Raw genomic sequence first — 20,635 nt, 5'->3', positions numbered from 1 at the left:
TTTCTTTCTTTAAAATTTAGGGAGGCACTTTCTCCTAAAAGACCAAACTACACCCCAAATCTAGTGTGTGGCACTGATCTATATACCAGCCTGATCATATTTGATCACATTCTGTTTTTTTGTTGTTGTTGTTTTGGTTTGTTTTTGTTTTTATCTTTATCTTTTTCTATTTTTTTCTTTTTTTTTTTTTTCTCTCTTTCCTTTCTTTTCCCACTGCTTCACGTCTTTTCCGATTTGTTTAGAGTATATTTTCTGGGGACGTTGTTACTCTGCTAGCATTTTGTTCTCTCATTAATCTATCCTCCTCTGCACAAAATGACAAGATGGAAAAAATCGCCTCAACAAAAAGAACAAGAGGTAGTACCGACTGCCAGGGACCTACTCAATACGGACATTAGTACGATGTCAGATCTAGAGTTCAGAATCATCACTTTAAAGATACTAGCTGGGCTTGAAAAAAATATGGAAGTTATTAGAGAAACCCTTTCTGGAGAAGTAAAAGAACTAAAATCCAACCAAGTCGAAATCAAAAAGGCTATTAATGAGGTGCAATAAAAAATGGGGGTGCTAACTGCTAGAATAAATGAGGCAGAAGAGAGAATCAGTAATATAGAAGATGAAATGATGGAAAATAAAGAAGCTGAGAAAAAGAGAGATAAACAACTACTGGATCATGAGGGCAGAATTCGAGAGATAAGCGATACCATAAGACGAAACAACATTAGAATAATTGGGATCCCAGAAGAAGAAGAAAGAGAGAGAGGGGCAGAAGGTATAATGGAGCAAATTATAGCAGAGAACTTCCCTAATTTGGGGAAGGAAATAGGCATGAAAATACAGGAAGCACAGAGAACCCCTCTCAAAATCAATAAAAATAGGTCAACACCCCAACATCTAATAGTAAAACTTACGAGTCTCATAGACAAAGAGAACATTCTGAAAGCAGCTCGGGAGAAGAGATATGTAACCTAAAATGGTAGAAAAATTAGATTGGCAACAGACCTATCCACAGAGACCTGGCAGGCCAGAAAGGACTGGCAGGAAAGATTCAGAGCACTAAATGAGAAAAATATGCAGGCAAGAATACTATATCCAGCTAGGCTGTCATTGAAAATAGAAGGAGAGATAAAAAGCTTCCAGGACAAACAAAAACTAAAGGAATTTGCAAACACAAAACCAGCCCTGCAGGAAATCTTGAAAGCGGTCCTCTAAACAAAGAGAGACCCTAAAAGCAACATAGACCAGAAAGGAACACAGACAATATATGGTAACAGTCACCATACAGGCAATACAATGCCACTAAATTCCTATCTTTCCATAGTTACCCTGAATGTAAATGGGCTAAATGCCCCAATCAAAAGACACAGGCTATCAGATTGGATTAAAAAACAAGACCCATCGATATGCTGTCTGCAAGAGACTCATTTTAGAACCAAAGACACCCCCAGATTGAAAGTGAGGGGGTGGAAAACCATTTATCATGCTAATGGACACCTAAAGAAAGCAGGGGTGGCAATCCTTATATCAGACAAATTTGATTTTAAACCAAAAACTGTAATAAGAGATGAGGAAGGACACTATATCCTACTTAAAGGGTCTATCCAAAAAGAAGATCTAACAATTGTAAATATCTATGCCCCTAACATGGGAGCAGCCAATTATATAAGGTAATTAATAACAAAAGCAAAGAAACACATCGACAACAATACAATAATAGTGGGGGACTTTAACACCCCCCTCACTGAAACGGACAGATCGTCTAAGCAAAAGATCAATAAGGAAATAAAGACTTTAAATGACACATTGGACCAAATGGACTTCACAGACATATTCAGAACATTCCATCCCAAAGCAACGGAATACACATTCTTCTCTAGTGCCCATGGAACATTCTCCAGAATGGATCACATCCTAGGTCATAAATCAGGTCTCAACCGGTACCAAAGGATTGGGATCATTCCCTGCCTATTTTCAGACCACAATGCTTTGAAACTAGAACTCAATCACAAGAGGAAAGTCGGAAAGAACTCAAATACATGGAGGCTAAAGAGCATCCTACTGAAGAATGAATGGGTCAACCAGGAAATTAAAGAAGAATTAAAAAAATACATGGAAACCAATGAAAATGAAAACACAATTCTTCAAAATCTTTGGGATGAAGCAAAGGCAGTCCTAAGAGGAAAGTATATAGCAATACAAGCCTTTCTCAAGAAACAAGAAAGGTCTCAAGTACACAACCTAACCCTCCACCTAAAGGAGCTGGAGAAAGAACAGCAAATAAAGCCTAAACCCAGCAGGAGAAGAGAAATCATAAAGATCAGAGCAGAAATCAATGAAATAGAAACTAAAAGAACAGTAGAACAGATCAATGTAACTAGGAGCTGGTTCTTTGAAAGAATTAACAAGATTGATAAACCCCTGGCCAGACTTATCAAAAAGAGAAGAGAAATGGCCCAAATCAACAAAATCATGAATGAAAGAGGAGAGATCACAACCAACACCAAAGAAATACAAACAATTATAAGAACATATTATGAGCAAAACTATGCCAGCAAATTAGATAACCTGGAAGAAATGGAGGCATTCCTAGCGATGGATCAACTACCAAAACTGAACCAGGATGAAATAGAAAACCTGAACAGACCTCTAACCACTAAGGAAATTGAAGCAGTCATCAAAAATCTCCCAAAAAACAAAAGCCCAGGGCCAGATGGCTTCCCAGGGGAATTCTACCAAACATTTCAAGAAGAATTAATACCTATTCTTCTGAAACTGTTCCAAAAAATAGAAATGGAAGGAAAACTTCCAAACTCCTTTTATGAGGCCAGCATTACCTTGGTCCCAAAACCAGACAAAGACCCCATCGAAAAGGAGAATTACAGACCAATATCCCTGATGAACATGGATGCAAAAATTCTCACCAAAATACTAGCCAATAGGATCCAACAGTACATTAAAAGGATTATTCACCACGACCAAGTGGGATTTATCCCTGGGCTGCAAGGTTGGTTCAACATGCACAAATTAATCAATGTGATACAATACATTAACAAAAGAAAGAACAAGAATCATATGATCCTCTCAATAGATGCAGAAAAAGCTTTTGACAAAGTACAGCATCCTTTCTTGATCAAAACTCTTCAGAGTATAGCCATAGAGTGTACATACCTCAATATCATAAAAGCCACCTATGAAAAACCTACAGCGAATATCATTCTCAATGGGGAAAAACTGAGAGCTTTCCCCCAAAGGTCAGGAACGCGGCAGGGATGTCCACTATCACCACTGGTATTCAACATAGTATTGGAAGTCCTAGCCACAGCAATCAGACAACAAAAAGAAATCAAAGGCATCCAAATTGGCAAAGAAGAAGTCAAACTCTCACTCTTTGCAGATGATATGATACTTTATGTGGAAAACCCCAAAGACTCCACCCCAAAACTGCTAGAACTCATACAGGAATTCAGTCAAGTGGCAGGATATAAAATCAATGCACAGAAATCACTGGCATTCCTATACACCAACAACAAGACAGAAGAAAGAGAAATGAAGGAGTCGATCCCATTTACAATTGCACCCAAAACCATAAGATACCTAGGAATAAATCTAACCAAAGAGACAAAGGATCTGTACTCAGAAAACTATAAAATACTCATGAAAGAAATTGAGGAAGACACAAAGAAATGGAATAACGTTCCATGCTCATGGATTGGAAGAACAAATATTGTGAAGATGTCAATGCGACCTAGAGCAATCTACACATTCAATGCAATCCCCATCAAAATACCATCCACTTTTTTCAAAGAAATGGAACAAATCATCCTAAAATTTGTATGGAACCAGAAAAGACCCCGCATAGCCAGAGGAATGTTAAAAAGCAAAGCCGGCGGCATCACAATTCTGGACTTCAAGCTCTATTACAAAGCTGTCATCATCAAGACAGCATGGTACTGGCACAAAAACAGACACATAGATCAATGGAACAGAATCGAGAGCCCAGAAATGGACCCTCAACTCTATGGTCAACTCATCTTTGACAAAGCAGGAAAGAATGCCCAATGGAACAAAGACAGTCTCTTCAACAAATGGTGTTGGGAAAATTGGATAGCCACATGCAGAAGAATGAAACTGGACCATTTCCTTACACCACACACAAAAATAGACTGCAAATGGTTGAAAGACCTCAATGTGAGACAGGAGTCCATCCAAATCCTAAAGGAGAACACAGGCAGCAACCTCTTTGACCTCAGGCGAAGCAACTTCTTCCTAGAAACATCGCCAAAGGGAAGGGAAGCAAGGGCCAAAATGAACTATTGGGACTTCATCAAGATAAAAAGCTTTTGCAAAGCCAAGGAAACAGTCAACAAAACCAAAAGACAACCGACAGAATGGGAGAAGATATTTGCAAATGACATATCAGAGAAAGGGCTAGTATCCAAAATCTATAAAGAACTTACCAGGGGCGCCTGGGTGGCTCCGTTGGTTGAGCAACTGCCTTCGGCTCAGGTCATGATCCTGAAGTCCCTGGATCGAGTCCCGCATCGGGCTCCCTGCTCGGCAGGGAGTCTGCTTCTCCCTCTGACCTTCCCCCCCTCTCATGCTCTCTCTCTCTCATTCTCTCTCTCTCAAATAAATAAATAAAATCTTTAAAAAAAAAAAAAAGAACTTATCAAACTCAACACCCAAAGAACAAAGAATCCAATCAAGAAATGGGCAGAAGACATGAACAGACATTTTTCCAAAGAAGACATCCAAATGGCCAACAGACACATGAAAAAGTGCTCAATATCACTCGGCATCAGGGAAATCCAAATCAAAACCTCAATGAGATACCACCTCACACCAGTCAGAATGGCTAAAATTAACAAGTCAGGAAACGACAGATGTTGGCGGGGATGCGGAGAAAGGGGAACCCTCCTACACTGTTGGTGGGAATGCAAGCTGGTGCAGCCACTCTGGAAGATAGTATGGAGGTTCCTCAAAAAGTTGAAAATAGAGCTACCATATGATCCAGCAATTGCACTACTGGGTATTTACCCCAAAGATACAAAAGTAGGGATCCGAAGGGGTACGTGCACCCCGATGTTTATAGCAGCAATGTCCACAATAGCCAAACTGTAGAAAGAGCCAAGATGTCCATCAACAGATGAATGGATAACGAAGAAGTGGTATATATATACAATGGAATATTATGGAGCCATCAAAAGGAATGAGATCTTGCCATTTGCAGTGACTTGGATGGAACTGGAGGGTATTATGTTGAGTGAAATAAGTCAAACAGAGAAAGATATGTATCATATGATCTCACTGATATGAGGAATTCTTAATTGTAGGAAACAAACTGAGGGTTGCTGGAGTGGGGGTGGGGTGGGAGGGATGGGGTGACTGGGTGATAGACACTGGGGAGGGTATGTGCTCTGGTAAGCGCTGTGAATTGTGCAAGACTGTTGAATCTCAGATCTGTACCTCTGAAACAAATAATGCAATATATGTTAAGGAAAAAAAAAAAGAAGAAGAAGGTAGCGGGAGGGGAAGAATGAAGCGGGGGAAATCAGAGTGGTAGACGAACCCTGAGAGACGATGGACTCTGAAAAACAAACAGGGTTCTGGAGGGGAGGGGGGTGGGAGGATGGGTTAGCCTGGTGGTGGGTATTGAGGAGGGCACATTCTGCATGGAGCACTGGGTGTTATGCACAAACAATGAATCATGGAACACTTCATCTAAAACTAATGATGTAATGTATGGGGATTAACATAAGAATAAAAAAAAAAAATAAAGTATGCTAACAGTCAAAAAAAAAGGAAAAAGAAAAGAAAAAATGTACTCCAAAACAAATAGAAAGAAATGATACCAGAGGTATCAGAAGCAATGTGTGACCAGAAGAAAATTTCAAAGTAATTATGATTAATGTCCTCAGAGAGAGAAGAGACATTATTAAGTCATCAAAATAATAGCAGGATGCCATAAAATAAGAATATTCCAAGGACAAGAAAGTGCTTTGGAGTTTTTTTTTTTTTAATTAGTAGATAGTTGGTGGGTAAATTGGTAAAAGTTACCTGAAAACTAGTGCAATAAGAAAATGTATACAGTACAGAATGGTTATAATATAATTATAATATGAGAGGAAGATAATACCATAGAAGTAAGAATTTATTAAAGAAATAATGTAACAAAGTTTTCAGAGAAAGATGGTGGTGGAATAGGAGGACTGTAGGCTTGCCTCTTCCCATAAACACAACTAGATAACTATCTAATCATCCTAAATATCCCAGAAATATACCTAAAGACTGACAGAACAAACTACAACTGAAGAAAGAGCAGAGGCCACATCAAAGAAAGTAAGAAGTGAAGAAATGTGGTTTCAGGGAGAAACTAATTGCTCATGCTGTGGAGGTGGGGGAGCCGTGGTCATGGAGAAGGAGAGAGAGAGGAACAGACAAGGTAATACACAAGGAGAACGTTTCCCCAAAGCCATTGGCTTGGAAAATGAGAGGTGTTAAATTTCATGACTTCATGCAATGAGCAAAGCTTAAAGTCTGGAATTTCAAACATCAGCAAGGTTGGCTGGGCTATAGCCTGGAGGGCACTGCCTTACTCCCGGAAAGAAGGCAGGTAAACAACCTAGGGGCAGACAGCCTGGAAACAGCAGTCTGAAGAGGACCTCGGGCCCACAGTGGGGAGATTATTCACTTTTCTTAGAGTGCATTCCTGAGAGGCAGCTTTCATGGAGACACCTCTTAGGGAACATAGGAGTTGGCCAGTGCTATTTCCCTCTGCTGCCCTTCAGTATAAATGCACAGCCACCTGTGGGAAGCAGCACAGCCCACACACTGGCTGCCTCACTTGCATACACTAAACCCTACCCTTGTGTTCTGGTAGGACAGCCCTTCTCAGTCACGCTTGCCTCAGTCCCAGCACAGCAGACCCCTCCCCCAGAAGAATGGCACAAACCCCTGCCCATACTGCTTCTCCCAACCAGAGAGTTCTGTAGGGCCTCAGTTATGGTAGAGGTGGTTACAAGTCTCATTTCACAAGCAGACCAGAGCACACCTAGTTAAAACTCACCACATTCAGGCCACAGACCAAACACTGACCACAGCATGCAAGCAGAGCCTCAGCAGATGACTGGCTTGAAGGATAGAGCAGCCAAAACAAAACAACAGAGCTCATGCAGCACACACTGGAGACTCTCCTTGAAGCACCAGGCCTGGGGTACTAGAGGACCTCTTATTCATGAAGCCATTACTTTCAAGAGCAGGAGACATAACTGGCTTTTCTAACACAGAGAAGGCAGAGACTTAGAAAAAATGCCAAGATGGAGGAATTTATCCCAAATGAAAGAACAAGATAAGGGCATGGTCAGATCAAAGTGAAATGTGTAAGAGTAACATGTCTGGTGGAGAACTTCAAGCAACAGTCATAAGGATACTGGGCTTGAGAAATGAATAGAGGACATCAGTGAGATCCTTACCTCAGAGATAAAAGAGTTAAAGAATCAATAAAAGATGAAGAGTGCAATAAATGAAATTAGAAATGTGCTTGATGCAACGAACACCAGGCTGGAAGAAGTAGAGGAATGAATTAGTGATCTAGAAAACAACCTAATGGAAAGTAATGAAGCTGAACAAAAGAATTATAGAACACGAGAATAGACTTAGTAAACTCAGTGACTCCATCAAACATAACATTCATATTATAAGAGTCCCAGAAGAAGAAGAGAGAGAAAAGGGGGCAGAAAATTTATTTGAAGAAATAATAGCTCCAAACTTCTCTAATCTGGGGAAGGAAACAGACATCCAGATCCAGGGGACACAAAGAACTCCCATCAAAATAAAAAACAGGCCAATACCAAGACATACTGCAATTAAATTTGCAAAATACATTAATAAAGAAAACATCTTAAAAACAGCAAGAAAAAAGAAGTCCTTAACTTACAAGGGAAAACATAAGGCTAGTTGGACATTTCTCAACAGAAATGTAGCAATCCAGAAGAGGGTGGCATGATATATTCGAAGTGCTAAATAGGAAGAATACTTGATCCAGCAAGGTATTATTCAGAATAGGAGAGATAAAGAGTTTCCCAGACAAGCAAAAACTAAAGGACCACTAAACCAGCCCTGCAAGAAATATCAGAGGGGACTCTCTGAGTGCAAAGGAGAGACCAAAAGAGACAAAAACAGGAAATCATCAGAGAAAATCTCCAGAAAGTAAAACAAGTAATAAAATGGCAATAAATACATATCTATCAATAATTACTTTCAATGTAAATGAACTAAATGCTCCAATCAAAAGATAAAGGGTTTCAGAATGGTTAAAAAAAAAAGACCCATCTATATGCTGCCTACAAGAAGCTCATCTTAGACCTAAAGACACATGCAGATTTAAAGTGAGGCCATGAAGAAACATTTATCATGCAAAAGAAAAGAAAAGCCAGAGTCAAAAGAAAGCCAGAGTAGCAATACTTCTATCAGAGAAAATAGATTTTAAAACACAGACTATAAGAAGAGACAAAGAAAGGCACTATATAATCACAAGAGGGACAATCCAACAAGAAGATATAACAATTGTAAATAGTTATGCATCCAACATGGGAGCACCCAAATATATAAAACAGTTGATAACAAACATAAAGGAATGAATTGATAATAATACAGTAATATTATGGGACTTTAACACTCCACATACATCAACGGACAGATCATCTAAACAGAACATCAAGGAAACAATGGCTTTGAAGGACACATTGGACCAGGTGGACTTAACAGATATATTCAGAAAATTTCATCCTAAAACAGCAGAATACACATTCTTTTCAAGTGCACATGGAACAGTCTCCAGAACAGATCACATATTAGGCCACAAAACAAGCCTCAACATCGAAGTCATACCACACACCTTTCTGAATGTTATGAAACTGAAGTCAACAAGAAGAAGAAGTCTGGAAAGACCACAAATATATGGAGGTTAAACAACATGCTACTAAACAATGAGTGTACCAACCAGGAAATCAAAGAATAAATCAAAAAGTACATGGAAACAAATGAAAATGAAAACACAATAGTCCAAAACCTTTGGGAAGCAGCAAAAACTATCCTAAGAGGCAAGGATAGCAATACAGGCCTACTTCACCAAGCAAAAAGAAAAAAAAAAAAAAACCCTCAAATAAATAACTTGACTTTATACCTAAAGACCTAAAGGAGCTGGAAAAAGAACAACAAATGAAGCCTAAAGCCAGCAGGGGGAAGGAAATAATAAAGATTATAGCAGAAATAAAAGATATAGAAAATTAAAAAAAAAAAAAAACACAATAAAACTGATCTATGAAACCAAGAGCTGGTTCTTTGAAAAAATTTAAAAAGTTGATAAACCTTTAGCCAGACTTATCAAAAAGAAAAAAGACTCAAATAAATAAAATCACAAATGAAAGAAGAGAAATAACAACCAACACCACCAAAATACAAACAATTCTTAGAGAATATTATGAAAAACTATATGCCAAAACATTGGACAACTTGGAAGAAATGAATAAATTCCTAGAAGCATATAAACTCACAAAACTGAAACAATAAGAAATAGAAAATTTGCACAGATGGTTAATTAGCAAAGAAATTTAATCAATAATAAAAAAAACTCCAAACAAAAAAAGTCCAAGACCAGATGGCATCACAGGTGAATTCTACTAAACATTTAAAGAACAACTGATACCTATTCTACTCATATTATTCCAAAAGCCTAGAAACGGAAGGAAAACTTCAAAGTTCATTCTATGATGCCAGCATTATCCTGATACCAAAACCAGATGAAGGCTCCACAACAGAAGAAAACTACTGGCCAATACCCCCTGCTGAAAGGAGATGCAAAAATTCTCAATAAACTACTAGAATCATTCACCATGATCAAGTGGGATTTATTCCTGGGTTGCAAAGGTGGCTCAGTATTCACAAATCACTCAATGTAATACATCACATTAATAAAAGAAAGGATAAGAAATATATGATCATTTCAATAGATGCAGAAAAATCATTATGATAGAAACCTTCAACAAAGTAGGTTTAGAGGGAACATACCTCAACATAATAAAGACCATATGTGAAATACCCACAGCTAATATCATCTTCAATGGAGAAAAACTGAGAGCTTTTCCTCTATGGTCAGGAGCAAACAGGGATGTCCACTCTCCCCACTTTTATTTAACATAGTACTGGAAGTCCTAGCCATAGAAATCAGACAACAAAAAGAAATAAAAAGCATCCAAATTGGCAAGGAAGTAGTTAAACTTTCAATATTTGTAGATGACATGATACTATATATAGAAAACCAGAAAGATTCTGCTAAAAAACTTCTAGAACTGATGCACAAATTCAGTAAAGTGGTAGGATACAAAATAAATGTACAGAAATCTCTTGTGTTTCTGGATACCAATAATGAAACAGTGGAAAGAAAAATTAAGGAATCAATTGCATTTACAATTGCATTCAAAATAATAAGATACCTGGGGCGCCTGGGTGGCTCAGTTGGTTGGGCGACTGCCTTCGGCTCAGGTCATGATCCTGGAGTCCCGGGTTCGAGTCCCGCATCGGGCTCCCTGCTCAGCGGGGAGTCTGCTTCTCCCTCTGACCCTCCTCCCTCTCATGCTCTCTGTCTGTCATTCTCTCTGTCTCAAATAAATAAATAAAATCTTTAAAAAAAAAATAAGATACCTAAGAATAAACCTAACAAAGAGGTGAAAGACCTGTATTCTGAAAACTATAAAACACTGATGAAAGAAATTGAAGAGGACACAAAGAAATGGAAAGACATTCCATGCTCAGGGATTAGAACAAATATTGTTAAAATGTGTATACTACCCAAAGCAATCTACATATTTAATGCAATCCCTATCCAAATATCAGCAGCATTTTTCATGGAGCTAGAACAAACAATCCTAAAATTTGTATGGAACCACAAAATACCCCAAATCTCCAAAGCAATCTTGAAAAATCAAAGCAAACCTGGAGGTATCACAATTCCAGGCTTCAAGTTATTTTAAAAAGCTGTAGTATGTAGTATGGTACTGGCAAAAAAAATAGACACATAGATCAATAGAACAGAATAGAAAACCCAGAAATGAACCCACAATTATATCATCAATTAATCTTCAGTAAAGCAAGAAAGAATATCCGATGGGAAAAAAGACAGTCTTTTCAATAAATAGTGTTGGAAAAACTGGACAGCACCATGCAAAAAGAATGAAACTGGACCATTTTCTTACACCATATACACAAATATGATTAAAGACCTAATTGTGAGACCTGAAATCATTAAAAATCCTAGAAAAGAACATATAGTAACTTCTTTGACATCAGCCATAGCAACTTCTTTCTAGGTATGTCCCCTGAGGCAAGGGAAACAAAGGCAAAAATAAACTGTTGGGACTACATCAAGACAAAAAGCTTCTACACAGTGAAGGAAACAATCAACAAAACTAAAAGGCAACCAATGGAATGGGAGAAGATATTTGCAAATGGCATAAAAGATTAATATCAAAATTATATAAAGACCTTATATGACTCAACACCCAAAAAACATATATTCCAATTTAAAAATGAGCAGAAGACATGAATAGACACTTTTCAAAAGAAGACATACAGATGGCCAACAGACACATGAAAGAAGCTCAGTATCACTGATCATCAGGGAAATGAAAATAAAAACTACAATGCAATATCACCTCATACCTGTCAGAATGGGCTACAATGGACAACAGAAGAAAGAACAGGTATTGGTGAGGATGTGGAGAAAGGGAAATCCTCTTGCAGTGTTGGTGGGAATGCAAACCATTGCAGCCACTGTGGAAAATGGTATGGAGTTTCCTCAAAAAGTTAAAAATAAAACTACTCTTTGATCCAGCAATTGCACTACTAGGTATTTACCCAAAGAATATTAAAATACTATTTTAAAGGGCTACATGTACCCAGATGTTTATAGCAGCATTACCTACAATAGCCAAATTATGGAAACAGCTCACATGCCCATTGGCTGATGAACTGATAAAGAAGTGTTATATATGTACACACACACACACACACACACACACGAATATTACTTAGCCATAAAAGAAAGAAGTCTTGCCATTTGCAATGACATGGATGGAACTAGAGAGTATTATGATAAGTAAAATAAATCTGTCAGAGAAAGACAGATACCATATGATTTCACTCATATGTGGAATTTAAGAAACAAAATAAATGAGCAAAGGTGAAAAAGAGAGAGAGACGAACCAAGAAACAGACTCTTAACTATAGAGAATAAACTGATGCTTACCAGAATGGAGGTGGCTGGGAGGATAGGTTAATTGGGTGATGGGGATTAAGGAGTTCATTTGTTATGATGATCACTGGGTGTTGTATAAAAGTATTGAGCCACTATATTGTACACTTGAAATAATTTTACACTGTATGTTAACTAGCTGGAATTTAAATAAAAACTTTAAAAAAGTGTTTGTAAAGTTCTGTGTAGAAGCAAATGGATATAGCAGTAGTCTTAACTCACTAGAACTACAATGTATACATTACGTTCTTCAAATAACATCTTCTTCATTAAGATAGAAGTGTATGTAAACTTATGTATAGAAGCATATGCGAATAGCCCTATGTTTAACTCACTGAAACTACACTTTGTATAATACGTGTTTCAAATGACATTTGCATTCATTAAGATAGGGTATGGAAACTCTTGTGTAGAAGCATATAGGAGTAGCATTATGCTTAACTCATTAAAACTACTTTGTGTATAATGCATCTTTCAAGTAACATCTTTATTTTTTTATTATAAGTGTTTGTAAACATATGGGTAGAACCATATGGGAATAGACACATGTTTAACTCATGGAAACTGTACTGTGTATAAACCTTTTTTCAAGTAACATTTTCTCTCATTAAAATGTAAACATACATGTAGAATTATATGGGAATAACCAGATGCTCAACTCATTGCAATACACTGTGTATAGAACTTCCTTCATGTAACATCTTTACTCATTATAAGTATTTGTAAATGTATGTGTGGAAGCACTTTAGAGTATAACCTGTTACTGACTCAATGAAACTCTACTGCATACAATGTATTTTTCAAGTAACATATTCTTTCATTAAGATAAAAGTGTTTGCAAACATATGTATAGAAGCATGTTAAGAACAGCGTATAACTTGTCTTTTGAGTTATATCTTCTTTCATTAAGATACAATTGTCTGTAAACTTATGTGTAGAAGCATGTTAGACTAGCATTATGCTTAATACTTTAAAACTACAGTGGGTATATTTAAAAAAAGGAATAATAGGAGACAAATTTTTATTATCTAAAGGCTTGACCTTCCAGGTAGTTAAGATTTGCCTAGTGCCTGGCATAATGAAAGGAAAAAATCAGATAATACTTGTATTTAAACACATCATCATAAAATTCCAAAATTTGAAGAGGGAAAGAAACTTTTTGATTGTGGCAAGGAGTAAAGGAGTTGAGGCAAAAAGTAGTCACAAACAAATGAGCATAAATAAGGATGAGATAGAACCCATCCACATGCAATAACAGAATCTAATAGATTAATGCTTGCACAACTCTGAGGGGGAATTATTTCCAACCTAGGAGAGTGAAGGTAAAGAAACTTTCAGATATTCAAGGTTTCTAAAAAGTTTTCTTCCATGAAACATTCTTCAGGAAGTTCTTGGAGAATGTGTTCCACCAAAATAAGGGAAGAGAATGCCTAAGACTGGGAAGGACTGGTCTAGACACAAGAAAAAGAAGAAGGGTCTTCCTAGGATGATGGTGTAGGGAAACTCCAGGTCCACAGCCAGTGGGCAGGTCCATGAGCAGATGAAGGGAGAGCAATCTTGAGAAAGATGGCCAAAGGTGGCTGTTGAAGAACTCAAACCTAGAGAGGATTTTATGATTCAATCAGAATTACTGATAAAACACTAAGATGTTAGGATATGACACTATGTTTTTTAAAGGAAGTAGTTACCTCCTGAACAAATGAAATTTCTATTTCCCTCCCCTGCCAAAATTAAGCAAACGACACTAGGACATTCTGCAGAGTTCAGTAATCACATGATTATAACATTGTAAGCAGGGAATATATATTTAATCAAATTTTGTTTTGTAATTGTTTGGGGAGAATGGGGGTGGAGAATACACAGGGGAGGGCAGTTAGTAGAAAACTAAATTCTAGTCATTTCTGGTAGGCACTATTATGTACTGTCTTACAATGACTAATCCAGAAATTTTCATATAAACATATTTTAGGAATGGGAAGATAAATAACAATGTAGAGAATGGAAAGTGGACTCAAGTCAGGCAGGATAGAGCATGAAGCAGCTCTATTTTTCTTTTTAAAATCTTTTAGTATTATTTTTTTCTTTAAGTTATGAAAATTAAATTCCATTGATTAACATAAATTTTAAAGGAAAGAAGAAGCAGAAGAAGGAGGAGTGAGAAGGGGAATAGGAGAGGAGGAGAACAGAGAGGAGTAGAAGAAATAATTTTTTTAAATCCTTGGTAGGTGCATAAGCAATGTGAGAAGTTTGGAGAAAATGTCACATGACTTCATGAAATACTAAAATGACCTGTAAAGGAAGTAAATAATTTTGGTGGGAAAGGTGGGCAATGTGTGTAGAAGAGGGAGATGTAAATTATAAGGATGATGTCTTTAAACCAGAGAGGAATAAAAGGCCACTATCAGAATAATTTAATATTCAGATGGTATTTCTACATAAAAAATTAGCAGTGTAGTATTTTCAACTAAGGAAGTATTCCCCAAGTGACATGGTTTCTATTTTCCCTTTTTTATCCATATCTGACAAGAATGTTATTTTCTTGTTATTAAACCTCTGGCACATTATTTAAAAAAAAACTCACACAGGTGCATGGCTAGGATAAAATAACATATTACACTCAAAATTCTTATGGAAATAGGTATGAGTAGTGTAATTCCTTTTTATTACTGCCATAATTAGACAAAATGCTTAATATAAAGCAAATTTAAATAGGATTTATAGGTATAATTTGAAAGTAAAATTTTAAAAATCACATTAAAGAGAGCATGGAATATGGGGAAATAAAAAGCCTTTAACAAAATGATTTCCTCATGGACTCCTGGGCATAAGATCTGTTAGGTTCAGATTAATATGTGTTCAGCACAAAATTATAGGAATGCAAAATCCGCTGTGATGGTGGGAGCTGTTTTTCTGCTGCTATGCACCTTGCTTCAGTGTCTAACCCATGGTTTTAAATGTATTTTGTCTTCTTCTTTTTTTTTTAAAGATTTTATTTATTTATTTGAGAGAGAGAATGAGATAGAGAGAGCATGGGGGGGGGGAGGGTCAGAGGGAGAAGCAGACTCCCCGCTGAGCAGGGAGCCCAATGTGGGACTCGATCCCGGGACTCCAGGATCATGACCTGAGCCGAAGGCAGTCGCTTAACCAACTGAGCCACCCAGGCGCCCTATTTTGTCTTTTTCTTATCTCTCTTTTCTTGTGTAATTAACCCCAAAACTAACCACACTCTTTTCCATATGGGTTTTTATAACCCAGGTCTTATTCCTAACAACTATATTTCCCATCCCACCTGTATTCCAGAAGTTCCTGCTCACCTGAAAACCTAACCTGACCCAACAGGCAGGAGAAAAACCTGGATAGCCCATCTGTGGGTCTGGTTTACTGCTGCATAACCAGGGGCCAGAGCCTGCTTGCACAAAGTAGATGCTCAGTAAGTACTTATAAACTGAGAACATAAGAACTCCATACACTTCATTCAGGTACGTAGTAGAGCTTCTGTGCATTTGGGTGAATGCAGATGGAGAATGCAGATAGTTAATTCATATTCAGCAAGAGAGCTCTATGCACAAGAAATTTGAGGAGCCATGATCAAAAGAAATTTGATAAAATGAGAAATTCTGACACTGTACACACATAGTCCAATATATTCTGCCTCATACATTGTGGTATCTCAGTATAGTAAAAATTATAATAATGAGCATATATGCATCTGATATTGGAATATGCCTGTATAAGAATTATGACTATTATAAGGAGATAATATTATTATTTCTAGTTTCTAAGTAAAGAAATAGAAATGTGGTAAGATTAATACTTTACCCAAGTGTCATACAGGCAGTAATGGCCAAACTAGCATTTGAGTCCACATCTATCTATCCATGTTCCAAGCTCAGGATATACTTGAACACAGGAGTACATATCTCAAGTGCTTTCAAAGTTCAGGTTGATAATAAATATATGTAAAACCCAGAGGATTGACAGTGGGGGGAGGGGGGAAGGCACAAGAGCTGTGGTGCACTAGAAAATTCAGGATGAGGCTAAAGGAATTTTAATATATTATTTTCAACCCACTGTGTTATCAAATGAAAAACTATTGCTACCTTTTCTTCATTTTATGGCCCCTGTATTCAAATCCTGAAAAATTTGCATTTCATATATTCCTAATTCTTATGGGGCAAACTATCCCATTAGAATAAAAATTTTAGTACTATATGGGTGAGTTTTTTTAAAACTTGGATAAACCACATAATTTTGCAAACCATAATTCTCAAAAAGTATTTGTAATTTTTTTCTCCAAAATATAAAAATTTCCATCTTCTGCTCCAAGCATGCAGCAATTGAATTCCAGGTCTCATATTTCTGAAGTGGAACAGAAGCATATATTATTGGCAAAATTATTTTTATTTTTTTATAGTGCAGTCTTCCCTAACCACAAGTGCAAATAAGTTTGCCAATAATATATGCTTTTCTTCTACTTCAGGAATACAATTCTTTCTCTGTTGGGCTGGGGAATGTCCAGGAAGGCAGACTTTATCAACTCTTATAGCTTCTGTATTTGGAAAGGAATGCCATTCTACATCTGGGTAAGACTGAGGCAGACAGGAAAATGGGAGGATAAAATTACTTCTCAAGTATAGTCTTCTTTAATGGACAAATTACCTAAACCTGTAATAGAAAGGAAAACATGACATACCTTTTAATTTTATCTGTGATCCATAGTTACAAATGTATTAGTCCTACCCTTGCACAAAAATAAAATTTCTGGTCACTGAGAATAAAAACAGAAAAACAAACCCATTTTCTATTAAAACCCCAACTTCTCTTGATGAGAACAGACTGAGCTGAGAAAAAAAAATTATCTCAGAGATCCCACTTCTGCGAAGATGCAAGAGACACACTTACCCATATTGCTATTGCTAGGTTAGCTAAATCCTTGGATATTATCATAAAACAGCATAAGATGTGAAAAATAGAGAGAAGAAGGCAGACCCTTAGGGCATCAGGACACAAAGAATGGCTTAGGGGTAAGTTTCTTGAGGTATCTATTCACCTCATATAGTCCAGACTTGGAGCTGAAGAAGCCAGCAACTGAGAAACATTTGAAAACACCACAAAAGCATGCTCTTTCTAACTAAAAGACCAATAAAATTTCAGCCTAACAAAACAGAATACTTTTTTTAAAAATAATAATTGCTTTACTTTAGCTAAACACAATGGATAAAATAGTGGACCCAGTCCCACTCATGCCAACAAAGATGAGTGGGGAGCCTTGACTTCCACCCCTGCCAGGCTATAGTAAGATTCTCCCACCTTCATCCAAAGTGATTTCAGAGAATGTTGACATGGGACTTTCATTTCCCCTGGACAGTAATGAGTAATTAAAATGAAAAACAGAATGACTAAAATGTAAACAAAAAACTCACTGATGGGTTCAATAACCGAATGGAGGGGACAGAAAAAAGAATCATGAAATTTAACATAGAACAGTAAAAATTATACAATCAGGAAAAAAAAAAGCAGACGGAAAGAAAAATGATCAGATTTTCAGAGATTTGTGGATCTATTACAAAAGAGCTCATTCGTATCATTGAAGACCAAGAAGCAAAAGAGAAGGAGAGTAAGTATAAAAAAGTACTCAAAAAAGGGGGGGGGGGTGTTGAAAACATCACAATTAAGCTACAGACATAAATCTACACATTAAGGTGCTAAGAAATCCAAAAGCAGAATACATGCAAAGAAATGCAGACTAGGACAGATCATAGTAAAATTTCTGAAAACTGAAAATAAAAAGAAATCCTGAAATTAGTGAAAGAAAAATGATACTTTATTAATAACAAAACAAAAAATCAAAAACTTAAGTGACACTGGATTACTCATCAGAAACCATGGAGGTCAGATATAAGTGGCACACATTTATCAAGTGCTGAAGGAGCTAAATAACCCTGTATTTGGCAAAAATAAGCTTCAAAAAGGAAGCAGTGACCAAGACATTTTCAGATGAAGGAAAGTTAATACAATTTGTTACCACTAGACCTACTCTTAAAAAATGGCTAAAGGAATTATCTCTAAACAAAGAGAATAAAAAAAGAAATTACAGGCAACAGGAGAAAGGAAGTAAGCCATTAACAAAAATATGGGAAAATACAATAGATTTTCCCTCTCCTCTTTATTTTTTTAAATTATATTTGATGATGGATGTAAAAATAATAATACTGTCTGATGCAGTTCCAAATGTATATAATGGAATTACTAAAGCAAGTTTATTACAAACTGGGGAGGGTAAAGGGATGTAAAGGAGGTATGGTGTCTAAACTTCACTTAAACTGGTAAAATTATGACACCAGTAAAGTAAGATAAGTTATGTGTATATAATGTAAGTCCTAGAGCAGAAAACAAACAAACAAAAAACAAGAAAACAAAACATAAAATGGCAGACGTAAGCCTTAGCATATTAATAATTACATGAAATGCACATGCTTTAAAGACATTAATTAAAAGATAAAGATTGGTAGAGTGGATTAAAAAACATGAATCAATTATACGTTACTTAATTCAACCATATAGATAAGTTGAAAAAAGATGGGAAAGATATATCATGCAAAAGTTAATCAAAAGAAAGGGAGAATGGCTACATTAACATCAGCTAGAGTGGACTTCGGAGCAAAGAAAATTGCCAGAGACAGGGTGATATAATGATGTTTCAATCTACCAAGAAGATACAGCAATTTTAAATGTGAATGCACCAAACAACAGAGCTATAAAATATATATGAAATAAAAACTGATGGAACTGAAAGGAGAATTAAATAAATCTATTATTACAGTTGATGGCTTCAACATCCCTCTGTCAACAACTGATAGAACAACTAGCAGAAATTCAGCAAGGATATACACAAACTCAAAACATCATAAACCAACAGGGTCTAATCAACATTTATAGAGTAAGCCACCCAACGTAAGAAGAATATGCATTCTTTTCAAGTGCCCACAGAATATATAGCTAGACAGACCATATCTTGTGTGATAAAGCAAACTTCACCAAAGGTAAAAGAATTGGAATCATACAGAGTATGTTCTATAACCACAATAGAATCAAACCAGAAAGCATTAACAGAAAGATAATAGGAAAACCTCCAAACACTTGGAAACTAAACAATGTACATCTAAGTAATCCAAGGATCAAACAGGAAGTCTAAAGTGAAATAAAAATATACATAGGTCTGAATAAAGCTAAAAATACATTGTATCACAATTCGTGGAAAGCAGTTAAAGTAGTGATGAGTGGAAATTTACAGAATTAAGTGCATACATTAGAAAAGAGGAAAAGGTGACAAAATCAATTACCTACTCCCCCAAATTAAGAACCTTAGAAAAAAAGGGAAACAAATAAACACAAAACAAGCAGAAAAAAGAAAATAAGAAGAGTAGAAATCAGTGAAATAGAACACACACACATACACACACACTAGATAAATTGAAATAAAGAGCTTTGAAAGGAAGACAAAATTGACAACCTCTAGCAAGACTGATAAAGAAATAAAGAGAAAGCATAAATTACAAAAATCAGGACCATCGCTACAGACTCCAGAGACATCAAAAATATAAGGCACTACTATGACAACTCTTCACACATATATTTAACAACTTAGATAAATAAATGACTTGTGCAAAAAACAGAAATTACTACAACTCGCCCTGTATGAAATTGATAAATTGAATACCACTATAATTTTTGAGAACATTGCTTTCATAATTTTAAATTTCTCAAAAAAGAAAATTCCAGTGCCAGATGGCTTCATGGGAGTATTCTATCAAATATTTAAAAATAAATACAAGTTACACTCAGTGTCTTCCAGAAAATAGAAGAGGAGGCAACACTTATAAATTCATTTTATGAAGATTCAATATTGCCCCGATTCCAAAACCAGACAGACAGTAAAAATAAATAAATAAATAAATAAATAAATAAATAAATAAATAAATAAATAATAAATAAACAAATAAATGTATGAATGAATATTTACATATAAATCCAATAAAACATGTACAGAACTTGTATGCTGAAAATGACAAAGTATTGATGAAAGAAATCATAGATCTAAATAAATAGAAATATATTCTGTGTTCATGGATTAAAAGATTCAATATAAGAAAAATGTCTTCTTTCCAAATTGGTATATATATTTAACCCAATTTCTATAAAAATCTTTATATTTTGTATACATAGTTACACTTATTCTAAAATTTACATGTAAAATATTATTTGTTTTACTCAAAACAATTCTAAAAAAAGAATAAAGTGGAAGGAATCACTCTACCTGGTATT

The 20,635-nt window shown here is 36.1% G+C and overlaps 1 protein-coding gene across 1 annotated transcript in view; it reads right to left on the bottom strand.

Annotated features, from left to right (window-relative positions):
- The window catches only part of GABRG3 (gamma-aminobutyric acid type A receptor subunit gamma3), an 804,322-nt gene that overhangs the window by 568,178 nt on the left and 215,509 nt on the right, over positions 1-20,635 (bottom strand). The window lies entirely within an intron of this gene.

The sequence above is a fragment of the Mirounga angustirostris genome, unplaced genomic scaffold (genome assembly GCF_029215605.1).
Source record: "Mirounga angustirostris isolate CCGP_5_RB_7025 unplaced genomic scaffold, mMirAng1.0.hap1 SCAF_9, whole genome shotgun sequence".
Classification (NCBI taxonomy): domain Eukaryota; kingdom Metazoa; phylum Chordata; class Mammalia; order Carnivora; family Phocidae; genus Mirounga; species Mirounga angustirostris.
This window is presented reverse-complemented; position numbering and strand designations above follow the sequence as displayed.